We start from the raw sequence: 26,253 nt of genomic DNA on the forward strand, positions 1-26,253 counted from the left end.
GTTTAAAACGCTTGTATTCCTGAGCACCAAATACATAAGCACACACCTATATTCACATTATCACACGGATCACAAGTATGTGTTAGTGAAATATGCCCCCCCCCAAAAAAAACCATGGAGAGGTTTAATCCAAAACCAAGGATAATTTCTAATTTTTCTCCACGCAGTCTCCAGGAGATTCATGCTAAATGGTGCAAGATGATCTCCAAAGAACTAGGTGAAGGAGTGAGTGCAAGCATCTCTGACCTCACACTTCCTCACATTCCCAATTCCGTCTCCCCCAGCACATGTACAATGAGCATCAGAGGACACCTCATTCTCCATCAGACCTCCACAATCCCAAGAGCATATGTGAGGAGAGCATTACGTGATGCACGATTCCCAACATACTTGATACTTTATATTACATCCAAAAAGATACCTTACGACACAGAAATTTAGCCTACGTTGCCTTTATGGACATCTGTTTTCAGACTACTGGCTTTCACTGCTGTAAAAAAAGCTAATTCTACATTAATACTAGGCTTTATTTTCTCTAAACCTCTATACTCAGAGGTATTCATTCCAGTATTATATACATGTAGGTAAAAACCTGGAAAACTCCAGCAGGATGGAGGGCAGTGAGGTTTTGTCACAGTGTCCTATGCGCATGCAGTAATTTGTTTGCTTTTTGGCCGGAACTCCTCATACTTTGCTTTTCCCCTTTTCATAAACAATGCTTACGTAAACAGTAGCACATCCACATGACAGAACTATGCTGGTAGAAAAATGATGTTTTGAACAGATAGTTCACAAAAGAATAAGAATGTACCATAAACACATAAATATTTAACCTCATTAGTAATAAAGAAGATAAAATTCCATTTTCTTCTATAAGATTAATTTGGGGGATGGGCACTACTTTGCTGCTAGTGTTATAAATTGGTCCATAATTCTTGGATCAAAAGTTGGTGACACATAGACACTTAAAATTTTACATTTTTTTTGTTTTTGTTTTTGTTTTTGCTGAGCAGTTCCATGTAAAGACTATATATTTTTAAAAATTGAACAAGCATAACATTGTTTATATTAAGAATATTTGGAAACTTAAGTGTCCAAAAATAGGAATTATGCCAATAAGATCTGGTGCTATACAATGGAATACAGTTAGGAAGGACACTACATAATACATGGTAGTAACTCAAAAGTTGGAAAATTGAAGGTAAAGCAGTATTTTTATAGTTAACACACAATGTCAAGAAAGAGACGTACTAAGAGTGAATAATAGTTTTCTCTGGGTAGCAGGAACATATGGGTGGGTTTTTTTGTATAGAATTTTCTTTGAGTTTTGAAGTGACATTTTAATTTTTTTAATAAGGAGAAAATGGTCAAAAATTTTTAAGCAATATGAGATAATGCCAATAATGGCAAAAATGAAGGTTGCCTTATGATGACAACTATATAGAAATGTGTAGATGGAAGAAAAGTGGGGGAAAGAGGGGAAGAAAAATCTCTCTTAATAACGGTTTTCTTTGGCCAGGGGCATGTGGGACAAATGTTTGCTGCTTTTATGAATTTTTCATACTTTCTAATTTATTAACAAATTTCATACTTAGAAGGAAATTTAATAATCAGGTTTTTTTTCCCCATTATATTTCATTTTAGACACCTCTCTGCCATAGCAAGGAGCCATTCTGAGTCCTAACACCAATTTTCTGGGCTCCGTCCAGGCCACTGTCTTAGCTAAGTTTGCATAAAATATTACTCCTGAAGTTATGATTTCAATCAAAGGAAGCTGGGAGACTTTTCTAGAATCCTCTCCTGAGCCTATCAGGAAGCTGGGTGAGATCAGAACCTGTTTGTTTCCATTCGGTATTCTGTCTGGGTCTCCAGAGGGGGCGGAGAGCAATGAGATCTGGGCACCACTGCTGGAGCCCCATGTTGTAGGACACTTGCTTTCTGGCATCAGTCCCTGACACATATGCTTTGCCTCTCCACTTTCGAGCAGAGGGCTCCTTGCCTGAACTAGTCTGGATGTCAGCAAAGTGGCCTGCAGGCCCCCAAAAGCTTTCGTATGAATTGCTGTGGGTGGTTTCTGCACATTGAAACTTGGCCCACAAACACACCCCTCCCCACACACATACGACATATTCCGTTAGAACCCATCCAGGTTCTTGGCCTGAATATTGGCCAAAACCAGACTTCAAAGAATCACCTAGTTTCCATCTGCTACGATACCACATTCCCTTCTCCTTCCAGCTTCCAGGCCTTTCTCCTGTCTTGTCTCCACATAGCTACGTGAATGAACTGATCTCGCACCTCCATGGCTGTAGAATCTTCTGCAGCGTCCCATCACATTCAGGATAATGTATGTATTTCCATAGATGGAAAGCAAAGTCCTTCATGATGTGTCTCCAACTTACCTACTCAGCCTTCCCCTTCACCAAGCATTTCCAACCTTCTTCTATTGCTCTAACTCGCAGTCTGTGGCCTTGACCCACTTCCTCACTTATCTCTGCTTTTCTACATACTATTCCATAGCCTTCTCTACTTTGTCCCTCCTTCACTATCTTTTCATCCTTCAAAAGTCAACTTGAGTGTCATTCCCATTGGGAAGCCTTCCTGACTCTCACCGCCTGTCTTCCTCCTCTGTCCTAGGTGCTCTGTCGCTTGACCCCTACATGTGCAGCTCAGCTCTGTCTTTCACTGGATTGTGAGGTCCTTGCAAACAAGGACTGGGTTTTCCTGTAGTCTTATTCCAGTGTCTAGCCTACTTTCATAGTTTCTAGTGAATAGCTAACACTCAAAAAGGTATCGCGCATTTCCACTCCTGGTATAAACCCAACAAATCCAAGACATGTACAAGAACATTCACAGCAGCATTGATGGAGTTAGTCCTAAACTGGAAAGAACCCACAGGCCTGCTCACCATAGAATGAGTAAATCACAGCATTTTGAGTAAATCACAGCATTTTAAGTAAATAAATCCTATACAACAATGAGAAGGAATGAATGAATGTTGTGAATTCATCTCACAAACATAATGTTGAGTGAAAGCATTTGCAGAAAGAAGAATAAATGATCTATAACTCCGTTTATGTTAGAAATCATGTGAGTAGTTACCCTCGAAGGTACAGGGGAACTGACAGGGGCGTCTGGGATCCCGGTAATGTCCTGTTCCTTGACCTGGATGCTGGTTTCATGGACATTTTCACACCAAGAAAATCCATCCAGCTGTATATTTATGATTTGTGCACATATCTATCATACCCTAATAAAAATTTTAATTGAGGAAAGTTCCCTTTGTGAAACATGTCTCTCTGGTGTTTTGAACAGTGACAGAATGGGCAGTGTATGTTTGCTTCAAGTGAATTGCCAGCTTGATTAATGCTCTTTTCCCCACACTCACGATGGTGTCACATGGTAGAATGGAAAAAAAAATTTTTAAGTGAAAATGTCTTCCTCTACTGGGTCTAGCATTTGCTTTAAGAAATGTGATGCTCATTGGTGTCAACCAGGTGTTCATTTGGGTAGTTGGGATTCTCAACTTGAATTTTGGCAACCTCAAATAATTTGGGGCTGTATCACCATATAAATAACTATAACTGGCATTTCACTCTTTGTATCTTCATCCTTTTGTATTTAAGGTTTCTGTCACCAACAGGCGTAGGCTTATTGACCTGCACACGTCAATCACACCTTCTATATACTTTATTGATTCACCTTTCATTGCTACATTTCAAAATTGGTTTTCTTCTTGGTACAAAGATAAATTATCTACATTAATCTTTCTTCCCCTCCAAATTTTAAAGGGTCTAGAAATACCCAGACTAGGGGACATGTTTAAAAATACATTTCCTTCTCTTTCAACAAACCAATACATGTACAAAAGGAGCCTGATGACCCTGGATGTTTGAAATGGCCATGGCCATCTTGGCTGTTCTCTGGGCCCTGCACACTGGAGCCCGTCCACCCATCCCTGCAGGGACTCACCGAGTTTCTCTCTCACGTTCTGAAATAAAAGCCTTTCAGTGTCTGCACAGATGGGAATTCTGCTGCCACCTTCTCATTTCACATTTCCTGCACTTTTCTTCCTGAGCACTTGACTGCCCAAAATAGAATCATGGTTTTTTGAGTCTGTGTGTAGGGATTTAGTGGGGGAAATGGCCCAGGTTTCTGTCATTCCCTGTAATTACCACACCTTGAGGTAGTTTTCCTCTTGGCTACAGGGTAGATCACAGATTCAGAAGAGTGCTCAGAGTGTCTTTCAGAGAAGAGCATGGATTTTCCTTCAGGAGGTGGTTGGGGAGGGCTCCCCTCATGGCAGGGCATCAGTGTCCAAGGAGGACACAAGAGGGCACAGAAAACAGGGCCTTTGCATGCTTTGCCACCCAATAGCCCCCTTCTCCTATTCTCTGCCTTTCTGAGGTCTCTTTCTCACTGGATATCCCCTCTTCTCTGCCTTTTTAAACTCAGCTCCCAAAAGGATCAACACCCCTGCTTCTCTCTGCTCAATTGAATTATCTCCATCCTTCCAAGCCTAGTTTAAATCCCATCTCCTCTGGGTAGCCTTCCTGGATGACTTCCTCTGAAAGTGATTTCCCACTTGTCTCATTTTCTAGAGCCCCTGCTAGTATTAACTGAATGCTTCCGTGCCAGACTTTATTCTTAGCACTTTACATATACATATACAAAGTCAGAATCCTTACAATGACTCTATAAAATAGGTTTGATTGTTATTCCCATTTTATAGATGAGGATTCTGAGCCATAGTGATACCATAGCTCCCTAATTAGATGAGAAGCTCCGTTTACCAGCTCTGACTTAGGGACTTGTCCCTTTCACAGCACAAGGATTGGAGACTTGCAATCACTAATTCTTCATCTCATACTTGTCCACTTTGCCGTGTGATGAACTTAAAACCATGAGAAAAAGATTTTGAAAATCATTTCTGCTCATTGTATGTTACCTTTCCATTTCTGTCAACATGGGGTACTGTGCAACAGAGGCAGGATTGATAAAAAACCACAATAACAAAAAAAAGTCCTTATTTGGTAAGTGATGGCACGGTGGTAAGTGATGTACATTCAGTAGTCTCCTAATCCCAGCTCTTCTCCCCCAAAAGGATCAGAGAGAGGTTGCAAAAGCTTGCAATAGGATTAACTAAGTAGATTAAGCCAAGGGAATACAAATGTAGGAAGTCAAACAAAATCCTGAGTTCTGTCATCACCCAAGAACACATGCCCTAAAGACCCTCCTTTGGAAGTGGAATTTGACTCTAGGCTTACCACTGTTGGTGACAGAGAAGGACACATAACAATTCGAACACCCCCATTGCCTCTGAGATAAAGACCAACCCTCTGTTCAAACGAAGCACACATGAATGGCTCATCAAACCATCTCCTATTACACTTCTCAGCACAGACCAATCTCTTCTCACTGAAAAATATGATCATAATATCCATCCAAGGAGGCGGCTGAACTGTTAGGTCCAGGTATACAGTTTAATTTGATTTGACTTCAGTTATCTAAGAGATAGATGGACTGTACGTGTTTCAGGAGATTCCCCACCAATGTTATTTCTCACAACCAGGTTCCCTACTATCTTCTCTGGATGATTACCTTTCCATCTTTAACTAAAAGCTGAATAGGTATTGTGGTATAACCCCTTTGCACATCTGATAGAACTTGCGTGCCCAGGAACAGCCTCTGGGAAACCCATCTTACAGGCAACATGGAGCTTTAAAAATGGAACTTTCAATGGGAAAAATGAAATTCAAACTCCTTTGTGTGATTTATGATGCTTTTCACAACCCAACCTCAGCCTGCTTTTCCACACCTGATTTATTAATTCCCTTTTAGCATTTTCATGCTTCATCCAACTAAACTCCAGCATGTTCCATGAAGACACTCACTGAGACCCCGTAGATGCTTCCTCAACACCCTTTCCTGTTTCCTCTACCTTCTCTGCCTACTGGGTCCTGAAGGATGGCACCTTTTCTGGGAATCCTTCCCTGATTCACCTAACAATTAATCTTACCCTTTACTAGAGTCCAGTAACACTTTGCTTCTACCAGATCTTAATATCTCCTTTTTAGCTTCTCTGATTCCCCCCCAGCCCCCAGCCCCGGCACATTGTGAACTCCTCCAGGGTAGAAATTTGTCTTATTTGTCTTTGTATTCCAGCATCGGGGACTTTGTCTGACCTGGATTTATTACACCAGATATTTATTGAGTGCATCCTGTACAGACAAAGCAAGTTGGGACAGTTCCCTTCCTGTGATGTTAGGTTAAAAACAACAACACCACATGAGTTACTCCACAGGTGACCTAAATACGCTTCCATTACTTTCTGAAGCCACCCAGATCTGTGGAAATGGATTACTCAATATGGTTTGATATAGAAAAGGGAGGCCCAGTACATAGTTAGGTTGAACCACTAACTGATTCTACTGAACTCTGTTTCTTAACTCGGTATTTCCCGGATTTGAAAAGCTCCAAAGAATGCATGTTGCCACTTATTCCAAGTGTCTTCTCCTGTTTATGCAACCTCCGTCAAGTCAAAGGACTTTGCAAAATTATATTTGGCATGTGGATACATCACTTCATCCGCCAGTAAAACACACATGCCCCCTTACAAGTAAAACAGAGCAACTGTCCCAAGGGAACTTGGCAGTTTTACAGCAGAGGTAAGAGAAGGGTCAGGGAAAAAAAGATAGCTACTCCTCCTTGATTTCCTGACATAAATAGAAAATTTAAGAACTAAGTTACCCAATTTCATTGTCATTCAAACAACCTATTTGGGTGAAGGCTACAGTAAGTATTATGTGAATCTGACCTCAGTTCAGGACTTTGAGACTTTTTAATCAGCCATCCATCACAAAAAGCCATATTATGGACCTTCAGACCAACGTGAGCACTGCACAAATCTACAAAATTTCCATAAGTGCAGTTCCAAAAATGTGTTGATCAATGAAAGCATTCTGAATACAGAAACTGGAAGCTGGTATCTGAAAAGTTACTTTATATCATATTGTTTATATATTAACCAATCTAGAAAAAAAGTTGTTTTTGCTTTTTTGGGTACATATGCAAAGTCAAATCACACTACCAACTTTTGTTGGGAAATAAGTTATTTTATTTATAGTAAAGTTTCCACATGATAAAGTGCAGGACTTTATAAATTTGGCATTATTTTTTCTACTTTTCTATTAAAAAATTCATCAAACTTCCATCAGGTGTTAATTGTGGGGGTGCCTGGGTCGCCCCATTGGTTAAGCATTTGACCCTTGATTTCCACTCAGGTCATGATGTCACAGTTGTCAGATTGAGCCCAATGTCAGGCACCAGGTTGGGTGTGGAGCCTACTTAAGATTCTCTCCCTCTCTTTCTGCCCCTCCCCTGCCCGTGTGCACACATGCTCACTCTCTAAAATAAAAAGAATGGTGTGACAGCCTCTGTAGTTGGCACTAGAGAAAGAAAGATCACTAAAAATCTTTATCCACGTGTAATATACAGTATCCTAGGGAAGACAGACCAGCTAAGATATCCTTTCAATACATTATGATATAAGTTCTTAGATACAGGTGGTCATGAGTGCTCTGGAATCTCTCTCAGAGGAAAGGCAAAGATGAGAGCTCACAGGAAGCCCTCCCCAAAGTGCTGAGCCTTGGAAGATGAAAAACATGAGTACCATGCATGAGATGGAGATGACAGTGCTCCTCCTTACAATGAAATGAGAGCAGGAGGAACCAAGGACAGGATCTGGATAGCCCACAAACGAAGGGGTAAGTGAAGGAAGGGGAGACTTTGCAGGGGATCAAGCAGCGAGGAGAAAGGTAGAAGAGCCAGGAGAGAATAGTGCCACAGAAGCTTGTTGTCCAAGAGATCACAGACAGCATCTCAAGGAGGGAGTCAATAGTCCATGGTAACATGCAGAGAAAAAGTAGAGAAGTGAGAAGAGTAGAGAAGCTGATATGGGCACCAAGAGTATGGGTGGAGGAGATAACCATGACTAAGAGGGAGGAGCTCCAGTGTTCCAAGACAGTGGGCAAAGACCCAAGAAAGGGAGCAGGGGTAGGTAAATACATGGGTGGGAGCAACAGAAGTTAATGTAGTTCAAAGGCAGATGGCTTTAGTTTTTTTATTCAAAGTCGGCAACAAAATATCATCTGCTGCTGCTGAGGACATAGGGACTGGGGAAGTGCCTGGAGGAAAATGGTAGTTTGGGGACATCAGAGAACGAAGAAGAAGAGTATTACTGAAAGCTGGGGAGAGCACTGGGTTTGAGATGCCTCTGATTCACATGGTTGTGGTTTCCTCCATCTGAAAGCAGAAGCCCAGAGATTGAGGCAGGGAATAGTAGCAAATGTTTCCTGAGCATTTATTATACATCAGACACTAATTTCAGCATCTTTATGTTGTGTGGTAGGCAGAGTAACAACTTCCCCAAAATGTCAAATCCTAATCCCTGGAACCTGTGAATGTGGTACGTTATACATGGCAAAGAAGAATTAAGGTTGCAGATGAATTTAAAATGGCTGGTCAACTAACTTTAAAATATGGAGAGTATGGGGCACCTGGGTGGCTCAGTCGGTTAAGCATCCAACTCTTGATTTCGGCTCAGGTCACGTGATTCTCTCTCTCCCCTTACCCTGCTTGTGCATTCTCGTTCTCAAAATAATAAATAAACAAACAAACTTAAAAAAATAAAATAGGGAGAGTATACTGGATTATCTGGGTGGGCTCAATATAATAAGCGTCCTGTTAGGCAGAAGAAAAAAGCACAAAAGAAGATCCCAATGATACAGTGTGAGAAGGACTGAACCGGCCATGGCCGGCATTAAAGGTGGAGGAAGGGACCATGAGCCAAAGAATGCAGGTGGTCTCTAGGAACTAGAAAACATAAGGGAATGGATGTTCTCCTAGAACCTCCCAAAAGGAATGCAGCACTGCCAACATCTTGATTTTAGAGCCTCAGGAGACTGTGCCAGACTTCTGACCTACGAAAGTGTCAGCTAACAAATTTGTACAATTTTATTTTGTAAATTTGTGATAACTTGTTACAGCAGCAATAAGAAACTAGAATGCACACATTTTATTTGAATTCTCACAACAGTATTTTACCGGTTGGGAAACTTAGTGAGTCAATCCTGGTTATTGCCCTGGATGCCATAAGAGAGGTGGGGGACAAAGCGTAAGGAAGTAATGTTATTTTATAAACATCTGCCTCAAGGAGAGCCTTGTAGTATTTTTTAGGCAAGAAATCATAGACCACTTCTGAAGGCACAGAGAGTTCAAAAGTGATGCTGATAATGTGGGGTTCTCAGATTCTTCCATCTAGATGGCCCTATGCCATTCCTTTCAGTTTTCTGCTTTACTATCCGAGATTTGGTAAAGCTGCATGTCAAGCCTTCTCTTCAGTCTGACTCACAATTAGGTCCTGGGCCTGATTTTCAGCCCAATCTGCCTTCTGCCTCCAGTAGTGGGGGGGCCTCTTTAAGGCCACAAGAGAGGGCTTTAGGGTTGCACATTATGCCCTGAATTAGTGGTTGGTTATGTTGAGCCCACCAAGTCAACGGCCTTTATAATTACTGTTGGTACCATATCTTTCAAGCGCTATTGGGTGTGCGAATGCCAGTATCCCAACCCATTGGACCCCAGGTAAGATTCTTAGCATCTGTGATGTTTGGCAAGTCTGGGGATAACCCCACTCTACTTCTCTCCTCCAGGGGCCATCTTTTCCAGTTAAGACAATATCCAATTCCAGAAGCACCTGCTATATCTTAGAATTAAAATAATTTTACTTCCAAGTCAAGACAAAATGTCATGAAATACAGAAGCCAGAACGCCTAGATATGGCAATTCCCTTGTGTTTTACAAAGTAAATGATAAATGTAGTTAACGAAAAGGTCCCCAACAGCTTCCAGTAGTGGATGAAGCTAAGGAAGATGAACCAGAACTGCTCTTATAATGTTATGTTCTACGTTTGCCTTCCTGGTAGTGACTTTCTCATTTTTTAAGGACTGCTGATTTCTACTTTGCTTTGCCATAATTTCTTTTTTCCTCATTTTTACTGTACTAGAGTTTTGTCAGGGCTCATTGATAAATTAATCGATATGATACAATATAAAGTAAATCCACGTGTAGCCTTACCACAAATTTTCAAGAGCCCAGGTACAATGACTTTTGTGCCCTTTATCCATCTTTTCCCTTATCTCCCTGTTCTTAGGAGAGCAAGACAGGCTTGGGATTGACCATTAAAAGGCCAAGATATCATGCGCAGGTTGGTTGGTTGTTGCTTCTGTCTTCCTAAGCAGGTGCTCTCTGAGCCCCATCTTCTTCACATCTTATATAGGGATGATCAGAAAACCCAGTTGGTATCATTCTACTCTTCTCGTTGCTCAGGCTTCTCTAGTGACACTACATTGAGTTTCTACAACATGCCAAACTCCCTTGAAGGGATTCTGTACTTGCTTTTCTTCTAACATATCCTTCCTGCTAATATACACTAAGTAGGTGACTTCTCATCTTAGATCTCAGCTTAAATGTTATTTTACTTAAATCCTAGGGTGTCCTTCCTTGACCATTTTATCTAAGTAGATCACCTCTTAAAATTCACCATCGCTGCACACTATTTCCTTGATAACCCATATAACATTCTAAATTTTATACACACATAAATAAAATATATTGTCTATATATTCAGCTATAATGATACCCTTTAAAATGCTAGTGCAAGGCTTTGCACAGAATGCTCTTAATAAACATTTGTTTATTAAACAAACAGGTCAATCTATTTCATTAACCTTGAGTGTATTGATGATGCAGTATATGCAGGAAACATTTTAACCATAAAGTATCTTTATCTGTACCGAATACTAGATGCAAATAATATTTCATAATGTTCAAAATTGTTCCTTATTAGATCAATTATCAGATGCTATGCCAAAAATAGCAGTATATCTATGAACTTTACAGATTTTAAATGCTCACATCTGTAATTCTCACAATATTTCCTGGAAGCGTGCCAGGTATTTCATCCTAAATAAACGGATTATGTGCATAATTTAAGTTAGGAAAGAATGACACATTTTGAGGGCTCTAAATGTGTAAATGATTACACATTAAGTGAGGAATTGCTTTCTCTTTTGCCCACCAGCCAAACGGTGCAAATTCCTTTGATGCTGGAGTTCAGAGAGAAAGGAAATAAATATACCTCTGAAATGGCAGTCGCAGAAGTGCCCATCAGCTCTGAGTTCTGCCTTAATTGAGCATTGGATATGCAGGAGAATAAGCTACTTGCCAATGTCACATGATTTATATCCATAATCAGAAAAATATGAGGCTTAAAGTTCAGGTGCAGATTGACATTCTCTAGCCTGCACAAAGCTGATCATGACCTTTCGAAGCCATGAGCAATCACTTCATGTCCGTTTCTTCTCAGCCACCTGGAACATCAAATCAAGAAGCATCTTTGGAAAGCTAAGATTTTGAATTGCAAAATGATGCCCAAATGATCCAGCTATGAAGCTTAGAGCTGGGCAGGGAGAAATTAATCAAGCACTGGGTTTTTAAAAGAGAACCGTGGCTTCCATCTTTTATGTATAAGAAGCAAACAAGTTGAAAACTTTTTTCCAAAAACAAAATCCTTTGTGACTATGATCCCTTGAGCAGTCTCATGATAGTAAGTCCTGGAATCAACATTGGAAACGCACAGAACAGGCATGCTGACCCCTGAGTGCATGACATTTCTAGGATCAGTCGCAAGTCCACATACATGTGACAGTGCACTGAATTTCACAGGCACAGTGTCTGCCTCTAGTCCTTTATTTAATGGTTTTTCCAAATGACAGCTTCCTAGATTATTTCCATAGGAATGTAAAAAGCAGGCTACAATTCAAGGACTCAATAACTGGCTGGATGCCCTTGGAGTCTCATGACCTTCATTTCAAGTAGGTCCAGATAGAAAAGAACACTACTGGCTGTCATATTTGCAGTACCTGCAATGTACTAGGATCTATTACATGTCTTATCTCATTCAGCGCTCTAACACCATGATCGGATATTTTAAATGTTGGCTACAAGGAAACTGAAACACATCATCAATGAGCACAAACTAATAAGTACCAGAGCAGGTACACAAACCTGTCTCAAATAGGCTCCAAGGCTCATGCTCTTTCCACTACACTATCTCTTCTTCACTTGATCTCTACTGAGTGTCAACCTATTTTTCTCATCAGTGTTATGACCAGTGTCTGCTAGGAGGGCAGATTGGGTCACTGGCCTCCAAAGAATGCTCCCAGTTTTTTTCATCTCAATTGAGCTCCCTGGAGGGTTTCCTTTCTGGCTCAGAGCAGTGTGTATTGACCTTGCCAGTCAGGGTTGCAGTGTCTTCAAGAAAAGCCCAGCTGAGTTTGCTCCCATCAATGCTGTCAGGAGCACAAGTTGGTTTCCCCTGAATGCTATACCCTGGAGCGTTCTGTGGCAAGAACTCTTATCAGGGGCAGTTGTTCTCAGAAATGGTGGCTCTCAACGGTGGCTCTAAATTGCCTCCTTGCCAACCCTTGCCTTCATTCCTAACAATGGGAACCCTTGGCAGCCAATAATCCTTCTAACTACTATTGACAAACCATCAGCATAGTGCTTTACCGGTCTTCCAGTCTCATGTAGCTTTGGCTACCAATAGGTAATTATGAATAAAGCCACACAGCTCTTTGGAGAAAATGTTAACAATTCCTATGCACATTTCTACTCTGATTCATACTTTTGTCTGCCCCCTCAGCCCTGTTTCACTTTGGTTGATGCCAGGAAGTACTCACCCATCTCTGCATCAGCAAAGGAGACTATTCTCCAAGGAGACAGCAATAGGGAGCCACTTACTCTTTTCTGGAAGTACCTGGATTCAGGTTATATGAAGATGTAATGCTATAAAAATCTCAGACTCTCCCTTCTTGGGGTACAGAAGCATCTAAACAAAGCAAGACCCCAGAAGAATCCGAGAAATACGTTAGTAATTCCAGGTAGATTAATCAAATACTATTAGAAACCAAATCTAAAGCAAGCCACATATGGGATATTTTTCTTTTTCATCTGCTTTCAATGATAATTTAGTTTTTCTTGACTTGAAAGAAAGCTTTATCTGATTGAATGGTCTCTTTGGCTATCAACCCATTTCTCTCCTGCCTTTTACTATTTATTTTATAGACTAGAGATAAACCTGCTTCAATAACCCCCTTTCCTCATTGCAGTGTGGTTCCATTCACCAAACCCTAATATTCTTGGATTCTAATGTAGGCAATTCCAATGACCTTTCAAAATCCTCATTTTCCTTGCCCTCTCTTTCTAGAACTTTCCAGGAGAGAAACTAAGAGCTCTGGTTGAGCTGCTCCCCCAAAGCCGGTACCGATTTACTAGTCACACAAGGGAGCCATCTTGGAAGCAAATCCTCCAGCCCTCAGTTAATCACCAGCAACCACCAACTACCTCCAGCTAACACTGCATGGGGCAGAGACAAGCCTTACCCCACTGAGCCCTGCCGAAATTAAAGATTTATGAGGAAAAAAAATACTGATGTTTTAAGCCCATTTTAACTAAAACATGACTTTGATCCTAAAGCACGCGACCCTCCTCTGAACCCTCTGTACCCATCTATCATTGAACTATGCTATACTGTGTTACAAGTAATTTTTTAATGTGTTTAGATATTATCTTCTTGGAGACAGGTATTTTGTACCACATTTGTTGAGTTCTCGCACAGTGACTTTTTAGGCAGTAGATACTCTATAAATATTTCCTGGTTAATTAAATCCAAGACTATGTGTTCTATGAGATAAAATTGCTTCTTATTGTGCCAGCTCTGCAAACATGAGAGAGGGTGCAGAGAAGACATCCTGAAACCCACCCAGACTCTGGGTAGATAACTGACATTTAAGATACTAAAATATGTGTATCATAGAAAATGCATATAACCACCCATTCTTCAATCTTCTAAAGGACTTATTTAATGCTCTTTTGGAATTTGGTATCCAAATCTTGGGATTTCTTTAAAAAGTCAACCTACATTAGAGCCTTATCACTCAACCTATTTTTTTTATTAATGAGTTACAACAGAAATGAAGTTTGCAGTTAATGAGCTACACATAATCTATCTGTAAATAAAAACCACCACTAATGGGCAAATTAATTAGACGTCAGGTTTCTTCTCTTTGTTTTTACACTACTTTGTTTACCCTAATACATTTCATCTAAATATCGTTAGACATAACTTCTGGAATGGTAGTATGAGGAGCTCTGAAGACTCACTTCCTAACAAAACAACCTGAACTAGTAAAAACCAAAACACCAACAACTATTTAAAATCTCTATGCAGTGCCTAAGAGAGTACAATAAATGAAGAAGCATTTATTCAACAAAATGTAATAAACTGTGGTAAGAACAGTGAGAGCCTATGTCACTTGAGTCATGATCTACTCCATCCCTTACCCTTCCCCCCAACTCAGCATGCTTGAGGTTCTGTTCCAGAGAGGGGTCCCTCTCCCCCAAGCTACCAGTCAAGTGCTATTTCTCCCTGGGATGGACATATGCCAACAGTTCTCATCCTCTCCAGCTGCCTGTTGTGAAACTAATTTCTAAACAAGGGTGACCAAGAGGTCAGGGGATCTGTTCCTCCCTCTAGCCCCACTGTTAGTCCCACTGGTTCTACTCCAGGCAAAGGTAGCTGAAAATACTAGAGCCAATTATCATCACCACAGTTTGCTCATACAGAGGATATTCCACACTGGGAGAGGCAAGCTGGGAAGACCAGAGGCTACTGCTCCTGCCCAGTGCCCTGCTCATTAGAGGAAAAATGGTGCTCCAAGAGAAGTGGGTCATTGTCTCTGCTCCCACACCCAAAGCAGTTTAACTCTGAGATGTTTTTGCATAGAGAGAGGCAAAAAGAAGAAAAGATGTAGAAGCTCTTACCAGACCAACTACATGTATTTGGAATAGAATGTAAGTTTAATCCTAAGAGATTCTCAAAGAACAATGATGATTTGGGGGTAGACAATTAAGAGGAGGCTGATATCTCTATGAAAGCAACAAGGAAAAACTTTAAGCCAACTAGATTACCAGAGAAAATCAGGTAAAGAGATAACTGCTAAGATGAGCCCTTCTGGAGTCAGAAAAAACCTCCAAGACTAGCTCTATAAAAGGTCCCAAATTAGTTGGATCAGACTGTGGAGCACTGTATGTATAAGGACATTATCAAAAACCATAGAGTAATCAGCCAGCAGTAAGGGGAGCCTAATTAAGCTGGACGTGATACCAACAGACAAAACGGACTTAGCAGCGAGATCAGGAAAATAGCCAAAGAGAACCCTGCTAAAACTGGTTATCCAAAGGTGACTGTGCCCACGCCCAAGGCTGCAAGTTCTCAAGAATGACATCACAGGCCTCATGCCGCAGGGGAAATTTCACTGAAGTTCTCCAGCCAAGTTACTAAACAAATAAGCAAATAACAACAACAAATCTGAGAGATGAGAGATGAGAAATCAGTATCCATAGTTGTTACAATATATTACCACAAATGTTCAGTTTTCAGTAACAACAAAAAATTATGAGACATGCACAGATGCAGGCCAGTGTGACCAATACAGGGGGTAAGGGCAAACAGGCAACAAGGACCACCTCTAAGAGGGCCCAGATAACAGACCTAAAACAAGTTTATAGCAGCCACTATACTATGCTCAAAGAACTAATGGAAACCATGCTTTCAAAAATAAGTATAATCATAATGTCTCAGCAAATTAGGAATAATAATATATAAATTATAAAAGTAAACCAAATAGAAATTTCCAAGTTAAAAATCAACTAACATGAAAAATTTACTAAAAAGACTCAAAAGCAGATTTGAACTGGTAGAAGACAGAATCAAAGATCTTGAAGATGGATTGTATAATGTGTATCAACCTCAGTAACAGTGATACTGAGTAATGCCTTAGAGAAATGTAGGACATCATAAAGAGCAGCAACATACTCATAATGAGACTAGGAGAATGACAGGAAGGGGAGAAGGGAGTAAAAAATATGTGTTTAATAAAATAATGGCGAAATACTCCCAAATTTTATTTTTTTTAAAGTAATCTAGACATCCAAGAAACTCAACATCTTTCAAGAAGGATAAATGCAGAAAGATATACAACCAGACACTTCATAACTAAAATGTTAAAAGACAAAGAGAAAAATCTTGAAAGCAGTGAGAAAAAGAACTCATCAAGTACAAGAGAACCCAGAAGATTAACAGCTGACTTCCCATCAGAAACAATGAGACTGGAAGGCAGTGGCATGATACATTTAAAGTGCTGAAATTTCAAAAATAGGTCTCCCAAGAAACTTATATCCAGAAAAACAATGTTTCAAAAACGAAAGCAAAATCAAGACCTTCCCAGATAAATAAAACTGAGAGAATTTGTTGCTCTCACAATATCTTATAAGAAATACTAAAGGAAGTTCAGGCTGAAAGCAAGTGACCACAGACAGTAATATAAATCTATGTGAAAAAGAAAAGAGCACTGATAGAGATAATAACATAATTGTAAAACACAATATAAATGCATGTTTCTTCTTCTCTCTATTAGCTTATTTAAAAAGCATCTCTGTAGGAGCACCTGGGTGGCTCAGTCAGTTAAGCGTCCGACTTCAGCTCAGGTCATGATCTTATGGTTCGTGAGTTCGAGCCCCGCATCGGGCTCTGTGCTGACAGCTCAGAGCCTGGAGCCTAGAGCCTGCCTTGGATTCGGGGTCTCCTTCTCTCTCTGCCCCTCCCCCACTTGTGCTCTGTCTCTATCAAAAATAAATACATATTTAAAAAATTTTAAAAATATAAAATGCAGCTGTGTCAAGGTGCCTGGCTGGCTTAGTTGGTAGAGCATGTGACTCTTGATCCGGGGGTTGTAAGTTCAAGCCCCATGTTAGGTGTGGAGCTTACTTAAAACTAAAATCTTAATAAAAATAAAATAGAAAAAGCAGCTGTGACAAACAATATGCATGTAATTGTATTTGGTGGTCTATAATGTAGAAATGCAATCTATTTGCTAATGGCAAAAAGGAGGTGGGAGCAAAGCTATAATGTAGTAAGGTAACGACACCATATGCTAACTGAAAGCAAGAGCAACAAATGAAGAGAACCGGAAATGACAAATCAAATAGTCGATAAAACAAACTCTACAAATATGTACTTGCTCTCCTTTCCTCTCTCAGTTTCTTAGAAAGACATCAATTATGTAAAGTAATAATTACAACATGTATTTTGGAAGTGGTTACCTAGATATGGTATGCATAATGCATAACAAGAGCAGCACAAAAGAAGGGGCAGAAACAACAGAGCTATATAGGAGCATCTTTTTTGTATTTCACTGCAATTCAGTAGAAATCTGATCTAGAGTCTGCAAATTAAGATACAGATGGTAAGTCCTAGATCAGCCAATAAGAAAATAACTCAAAAATATGTATAGTGTAATGTCACACTAGAAAAAAAAATCATGAATGTGAAAGAAAGAATAGAGGAACAAAATGTTGTGGCTTGATTTACATCCCCCTAAAAGTCATACGGTGAAGTCCTAATCCCCGATACCTCAGAATGTTACTTTATTTGGAGGTAGGGCCATTATAGAGGGAGTACAGCTAAAATGAGGTCATTAGGATGGGCCCTAATCCAATACAACTAGTGTCCTTATAAGAAGGGAAAATTTGGACACACATACACAGAAGGAAGATGATGTGAGTAGATACAGGGCAAAGACAGCTAAGTTAAAGCCAAGGAGAGAGGGCTGGAATGGACCCTTCCCCCCTCACAGCTCTCAGAAAGAACCAACCCTGTTGATAACTTGATCTCAGAACTTCAGGCCTCCATGTGTGAGACAACAAATTTTTGTTGTTTAAGCCCTCCAGTTTGTGGTACTTTGTTATGACTGCCTTAGAAAAATAATGTCTACATAGAAAACAAAAAGTAAAATGGCAGATGTAAATCTAACTCTATCAATTGTGACATTAAGTATGAATGGATTAAACATTCCAGTCAGAAAGCAGAGACTGTCAAACTGAATAAAAAGACAAGACCCAATTATATGCTATCTATAGAAGATACCTTTTAGATTCAAAGATAAAAATAAATTATAAGTAAAAGGATGGAAAAAAAGATATATCTTACCAACAGTAACCATAAGAAAGCTGTTGTGGCTATAGTATTATCAGTCAACAGAGGCTTTGAAACAGAAAGTGTTAATAAAGATAAAGAGAGACATTTAATTATTACAAAAGAGTCAACCCACCAAGAAAGATATAGCAATTACAAACACATACACACCTAAAAACAAAGCCTAAACCACATGAAGCAAAAACTAACAGAAATGAAGGGAGACACTGAAAATCAACAATGGTTGGAGGCCTTAATACTCCAATTTCAATAATGAATAAACCAAATAGGCAGAAGATGAACAAAAAGAAGAGTTGAACAACACTACAAACCAGTTAGACCTAAGGGAGACTCTCTCTACCAACAACATCGTATGTGTTTGTTTTGCAAGTGCACGAGACAATCCCCACAAATACATTAAATGATAAAACAAGCCTTGATAAATTTAAGAGGACTGAAATTACAAAAATGACCATCTCCACAATGGAATCAACTTTAAAGTCAATAACAGAAAGAAATTAGGGGAATTCAGAAATTAGTTGATATTTAAAAACACTCTTAAATATCCAATAGGTCAAAGAAGAAATCACAAAGGAAATCAAACAATACTTTGATGGATAAAAATTAAAATACAATATAGGAAAACATATGGGACAGTTAAAATAGTAGAGAGAGGGAAATTTATAGCCTATGTTAGAAATGCCTCTACACAATAACCTAACATTCCACTTTAAGACACTAGACAAAGAAGACACACAAACTTTAAAACAAACAAACATAGACATATAATAAAGATTACAGTACAATCAATAAAATGGAAAATAGAAAAACATAACTTCACTAAAGAATTCTATCAAACATTTAAAAAGTATCAGTATCAATACTTCACAAATTCTTCTAAAAAATAGAAGAGGAAGGAACATTTCTCAACTCACTTTATGAGGTCAGTATTACCTTGATACCAAAACCCGACAAATATCACAAGTAAACTATAGATCAGCATCTCTTATGAATAGACACAAAAATCGCTAAGATATTAGCAAACCAAATCAAGCAACATGTTAAAAAAGTTATGTCATTATCAAGATATAAAAAGGATTATACATCATGAGCAAGTAGTATTTATCCCCAAGAGATATAAAACTGGTTCAACATCCAAAAATGATTTACATATTAATAAAAATAAATGACAAAACACATCATAATCTCAATAGCTGCTGAAAAAGGTAAAAATGAAAAAAATCAAACATCCCTTTGTGATAAAAAAAAAAAAAAAACACCTAACTAACTTGGACCAGAAAGGAACATCCTCAATCTAAAAAAGAACACCTATGAAAACACCAAAGCTAAAGGGAACTGACAGGAAAATTCTGCCATCTGTTAAGTAGGTCTATTCCAGTTATGCATTATTTAACTGGGGAAATCACCACCCACTGGACCCACTGCAAGATGGGCCTGACCTAAAACTCCATTGACCTAACTTCCATAAGCTCTTCCTGCGATTGATGGGGCACAGTCACAGATGTTGGGTGTCTTGTACTTAGTTCAAAGCCACTGTCCAGTAGTCCCCAAAGGGTCTGATTACTTCTTTCCCCCAAGTATACAGCTACTGTATTAAAAAGGCTATAGGTCCCTCTAGGGAGACTGGAAGAAAGATTAACAATATAACCTTTTGGTAGTCCTAAATTCTTTCTTCAAGGGGAAATCCCCCCCCCCCCAACTTGTTTAATTGGTTCTGGGTCTGTAAGTTGGCTCCAGTCTGGGAATTGATTGAGGGGCCATGACTCTGCCTTTAGGATTCAGGTTGAACTTTTTGGTTCATTCAACTCAAAATTTTTCTGCTTCTACCAATAAAGAATCTAGTAGGCTTCCTACTTATTTTACTTCTAGCTCACTCTAATTGATCATCCGGAGCCATAGTCCTATACGAGTCAGACTACTTATTGCTGCTTTGACTCTCCTGTCCATTGCAGTAGCCATCCCACTTGGCCTTTGGTGGTGAGGGTTTCCAGCTACTCTCACTCTCACTGCATATCAGTTTTCCATTTCAGTGACTTCAGTTTCTATGGGGGATGGCTGGCCTACAGAGAAGAGTGATAGCACAGTTCCCCTCACACATCGATTCCTCGGAGCACTGGTGCAAGGTGTACATTTTGGCCCCTTCCAGTGTAGGTGAGTAGGTCTGAAATGACAAATACACTCTAACATTCCAGTCTCTCCCAGTCTTCGAATCCCTTGCCCTACATTAAACCAAGGAATGTCTAACATTTCCAATTCACTCATGGTGAGCCATATTTTGGTCCATGTTTCATCATGGAAACATGAGAAGAAAAAATCTGAACGCATCCCTCCTAATATCAGGAACAAGACAAGGACAAGTTCTCACACCACTGCCATTCAACATACTAGTGTAGGGCAATTAGACAGTTAAATTCTCCCCAGGACAATTACACAACAAAATGAGAAAAAAGTGATCAGATTATAAAGGGAGAAGTAAAGCTATCTCTGTTTGCCCATGACATCGTCATGTATACAGAAAATACTAATGAATCCACTAAAAACCATTAGGACTAGCAGAGGTGTTCAGCAACGTGGCAGGGCTCTAAGATCAATACACAAAAATCAAATGTGTTTCTACATAATAGTAATGAATAAACCAAAAATGCAATTAAAAAATAACTTCAGGGGCGCCTGGGTGGCGCAGTCGTTTAAGTGTCCGACTTCAGCCAGGTCATGATCTCGCGGTCCGTGAGTTCGAGCCCCACGTCGGGCTCTGGGCTGATGGCTCAGAGCCTGGAGCCTGTTTCTGATTCTGTGTCTCCCTCTCTCTCTGCCCCTCCCCCGTTCATGCTCTGTCTCTCTCTGTCCCAAAAATAAATAAACGTTGAAAAAAAAATTAAAAAAAAAATAAATAAAAATAAAAAAAATAAAAAATAACTTCATTTACAATGGCATCAAAAGGAATAAAACACTTAGGAATAGGTTTCACAAGAGAAATGCAAACATTATACTCTGAGTACTACAAAATACTGCTGAAAGAAATTAAAGACCTAATGAAACAAAGTATCCCGTGTTCATGCGTTGGAAGACTTAATATTGTTAGTATACCAATACTCTTCAAAATGATCTGTAAGCCCTATCAAATCGAAACTGGCTTTTTAAATAGAAATGGACAAGCTGATCCTAAAACTTATATGGAAATTTAAGGGACCTTAGAAGAGCCAAAACAATCTTGAAAAAGAACAAAACTGAAAGACTTACACTTTCCAATTTTAAAATGAACTACAAAGGGGTGCCTGGGTGACTCAGTCAGTTAAGCGTCTGACTTCGGCTCGGGTCATAATATCACAGTTTGTGAGTTCGAGCCCCATGTCAGGCTCTGTGCTGACAGCTCAGAGCCTGGAGCCTGCTTTGGATTCTGTCTCTCCTTTTGTCTCTGACCCCCACCCCCAATTGTGTTCTGTGTCTCAAAAGTAAATAAATGTAAAAATAAATAAAATAAAATACAAAGTTACCATACTCAAAACAATGTGATACCAGCATAAAGACAAACATACAGAGCAAGTGAATAGAATTGAAAGTCCAGATTTTACTCTCACACTTCTGGTCCATTGATTTCAAAAAAGGTAGTAAGATATTCAACAAAGGAAGGAATAGTCTTTTCAACAAATGATGCTGGGACAACTGGATAATCATAAGCAAAAGAAGTTGGATCCCCTAACTCACATTATATATAAAAGTGCAACAACATAAATGTAAGAACTAAAAGTAGACAATACTTAGAAAAATATCACAGGTATAAATTTTCATGACCTTGGGTTAGGCAAGGTTTTCTTAAATATGACTAAAAGCTCAAGCAACGACAAAAATAGATAAGTTGGACTTCATCAAAATGTAAAGCCTTTGTGCTACACCATTAAGAAAGTTAGAAGACAGTCTATAAAATAGGAGAAAATATTTCCAAAGTATATATTTGAGGAGTGATAAAGAACTCTTACAACTCAATAATAATTAAAAACCGGTTAAAGAGTAGGCATAGGATCTGAATAGACATTTTCCCTAAGAAGATTTATAAATGGCCAGTAAGCACATGTAAAGTTACTTGACATTAGCAGTCATCAGGGAAATGGAAATTAAAATTACAATGCAATATCACTTCCTTCCACTTTTTTGGATATTATGAAGAATGCTGCTATGAACATTCATGTGCAAATTATTGTGTGAACATATGTCTTCATTTTTCTTGACTGTATACCTAGGTATCAAATTTCTGGGCAACACAACTACTGTTTAACCTTTTTAGAAACTGCCAGACTGTTTTCCAAAACAACTGTACCATGTTTCATTCCCATGAGCAGTGTATGAGAGTTCTAATCTCATCTACACTTGTTTTTCCTTTTTAATCCTAGCCATCCTTGTGGATATGAACTCAAGTGTCCATTAACTGATGAATGAATAGAATGTGGTATACCCATACCGTGGAATACTATTCAGCCACAAACAAGAATGAAATACTATACCTGCTACAACATGGATGAATCGTGACAAAATTTTGCCAAATGAAAGAAGCCAGTCATAAAATGTCATATATTGTGTGATTTTCTTCACATGAAATGTCCAGTTGAGCCAAGTAATGGAGAGACAGAAAGTACTTTTGTGGTTGCCTAGGGGTCGGGGCCTTGAGGGCATATGGGGAGACTGCTAATGGGCCTGGGGTTTCTTTTAGAAGTAATATAAATGTTATAAAATTGATTTGTGGGGCACCTGGCTGGTTCAGTTGGTACAGCACACAATTCTTGATCTCAAGGTCGTGAGTTCAAGCCCCACATTGGGTGTGGAGCCTACTTAAAAAATATAAAATTGATTATGATTGTACAACTTGGTGAATATACTAAAAATCATTTAATTCTGTATTCTAAAGAGAGGTAAATTGTATGGTTATGTGAATTTTATCTCAATAAAGCTATTGTCTATAAAAGATCATTATAACATGTTTAACTTATATAAATATGTTCATTCCTTATTTTAAGTTCTTAAAATGTCCCAGAAACCAGCTCACAATTCCCCAATGCTTTGGGCTGCTCTGAAAAAAAAAAAAAAAAATGGTTCCGGACATATAGACTGTTTTAAGTCTTAAACAAAAGTACTTCTCTGGATGAATAATTAAACTCAGAAGGTGGTAAATCTTCTCCCTTCTCAGCCTTTTTGTTAAAATGGGGGCTAGGCTCAGGACTTGGCCACTCCAAGTGGCCAAATAAGCGATCACTGAATTTTAGAGCAAGAAGGGGGTCTAGTGACCAGCTAAGAAGCATCCCATGAACAAATTTTTATCTTGCTATGGATTCTACCAAAGCAAATAAGGGCTTGGATTCTGATAGTTTCCTCAAGTGGTAATTGCAGGAAGAACTAATAAGTGGAGAAAGACACAAAAGGAAGAAAAACCAATAAAAGATATGATGAAACATGGGTTGCCTTAAGTGGGCAATGGGGGCTCAATCCCACTGGGGACACTGTGTGAAGATATGTACAATATGTCTCAAAATTGCCCCAGAGGAGTATAGGGAGACTGAGGCATGTAACCACCAGCTCACATGTCCTCTTAGTTGGGGACTGGTGTCGAAGAGTTAACTCTCCCTCACGTCTGGGCTGTGTCTGCCTGCCATAGAAGAAGCTTCTGCTGAAGAAATCCTTCAGGCTTAGAAAAAGCAAGGCAGATGCTTGAGGGGAAAGCCGTCAGCTTTCTGGAACTTTCTACAGCTTTGAGTGAGCTTAGGTGGGCTGTGGAGTTGAGAGGTGGACAAACAACATCAACTACAGTCTCTTGTGACAAAGGACACATAAGAGGGATGGGATTTCCACCACTGCTCTGGCTCAAAAGGGAATTTCCAATTCACCTTTCCTGCCCCATCCTGATTAGGAGGTGGATTTCCCTTCAGTTTCATCACCCCACAAGTGACAAAGTCCTTTTCTGACCTGTGGGACTGATGAGCATCTAGGACCTCCACCAGTAGCTTGTCTATAGGAGATGGATTCATGCAGAACAGTGGAGGGGTCTAGGCAGAGTCTCCCAGGCAGCGACAAACCTCACTTACATGCAGGGACTCCACTGTCTAGAGATTGGTCCATAATGAGAGAAAAGGGACATTTAGGTGTGGAGTCAGTGTCCTCATAGCTTCTTGGCACATGAAAGGTGCCTACCTTCTTACCGCGGTTCTCAGCTTCTCCTTTTCACCTTATTGAGGCTTAGCTACTGAGAGAACTCATTCTGCTGACATCAGTCCAAACCTCTCTGTACTATAGCCCCCAATGATTCGTGGTAAAACATTAATTTTGGAAATTAATAATGTAAATTCCACATCTCAAGGTTAGAAGAAGTCAATGTAAAGGAAGCCAAACAAGGTTCCTTACCACAGGATTTCCAAGATCCTTCAGTATGCCTGTAAGTCTTGACGACCCTCAAGGAGAAGTTTCAAGTTCACCGTATTTCTTAAAACTATTCTCCCAGAAAAGATTTTCCCATAGATTTTCATGGAACTAGTGTTCTACAGAACACACTTGGGGCAACACTGGTATAGCCCAATCCATTTGTTTCACTGATGAGGAAACTGGAGTCCACAGAAGCAAGGTGACTTGCACAAGTCATGCTATAAGTTGCCGATGGAGCCAGAACTTAAACCCACAATTTCCATCTTTCATATCTCCATGCCCTCTGCTCAGTGACAGTACAATGGTCATGGCTTCACCTGTGATGGAAAGCTCCTGAGTTGTCCTTTCCCTGTCCTTTGTGTCTTCGAGAAATGTCATCCTCCATCACTATCTGAACCAGAGAAATGAAACATTTGTGTCATTCCTATGGTCAACAACTGTCAACTAGGAGAAGCTAAATGTGACACGCTCTCACTAAGGATATATAAATGAGGTTTCTAAGCAGCAAAGACACTTTCTCCACTCTCTCTTGCCCCCTCTACTAGATGAATGCTAAGAACACTGGGACCCTAGGGAGTGGCAAAGCCATACAATGGAAAGAAGTCTGCTTTCTTGAACCTGCATGCAGAGGGAAGCCACTGGCTTACCTGCAAAGAGTCCCACATGAGCAAGAAAGAAACTTCTATGAGGATAAACCACTGTAAGTTTTGAGTTTGATACAGCAGTTCACATTCCCCTAGTTAACACCCTTAAAGACAAATTATATATATATATATATATATATATATATATATATATATATATATAAATGTATAATATATAATATAAATAAATATATAATATATATATGAGGGTGGATTCATAAATTTGGGGACACAAAGCAATTCTACCTCAATTAGAAAGAACCTGGAACAAAACATATCAGCCCTTATTCTCAGGGACCAAGAGCCTGGCACAGACATAGCCACCCTGAGCTGTGCCCTCCCTCACCACACCTTCACTCTGTCTTGATCACAGCACCTCTCTCAACCTCCTTCAGTGTCACCCACTTTTCCCCAGCCCCATTGCCAGAACCCCAGGCTGAGTCATTTTCATCTTTGGGCTGGACTATTCCAAAAGCTCTCGAAAGGGCTCTATCTTCTGTATGCTATCCTCCTCCTTTCCCCCATATTAAACCATTCTCCATGCTGTGTTCAAAATCACCTTCAAAACACACGAATCCCATTTTGACCTACATTCTATCCCCCATCCCCCATGGCATGAATCCCTTCAATTAATTCCAGATGTGATTGCAATGAAATTCAAACTCTTCGGCGGGATATATGGCCCTCCTTTTCAGCTCTCACCAACCCTGTCTTTGGACCCTGTTCCCCAGCCATTTGGAACTTCCTTTGGCTCCTTGGTTGGATCTCGCCTCTCTTGCCTCTTTAGCCATCGTATAGGATGCTCCCACGTCCTGAAGTGTGCTGCTCCTTTTCGTCCTTCCCAACCAAGGCCTCATCTTCTCCTTTGCAACAGTTTGACTCTAACTCAACTTAGCTGTCACCTTTTTGGGAAGCCTTCATTAATAATCTCAGACTGTGTTAGCTTTTTATTGTCTACTTATCCTTAGTACCCTGCTCATGCCCTAACACAGGACGTTCATGATCTAACTGTATACCTATTAACATATT

The 26,253-nt window shown here is 39.7% G+C and overlaps 1 long non-coding RNA gene across 1 annotated transcript; it reads left to right on the forward strand.

The window, feature by feature from the left end:
- Nucleotides 1-4,841: 4,841 nt before the first annotated feature.
- Nucleotides 4,842-22,655, forward strand: LOC115499306. Its single transcript, XR_003964111.1, has 3 exons — nucleotides 4,842-5,033; nucleotides 7,597-7,766; nucleotides 22,564-22,655. It is a non-coding gene; the product is annotated as an uncharacterized LOC115499306 (long non-coding RNA).
- Nucleotides 22,656-26,253: the final 3,598 nt, after the last annotated feature.

The sequence above is a fragment of the Lynx canadensis genome, chromosome D4 (assembly GCF_007474595.2).
Source record: "Lynx canadensis isolate LIC74 chromosome D4, mLynCan4.pri.v2, whole genome shotgun sequence".
Classification (NCBI taxonomy): domain Eukaryota; kingdom Metazoa; phylum Chordata; class Mammalia; order Carnivora; family Felidae; genus Lynx; species Lynx canadensis.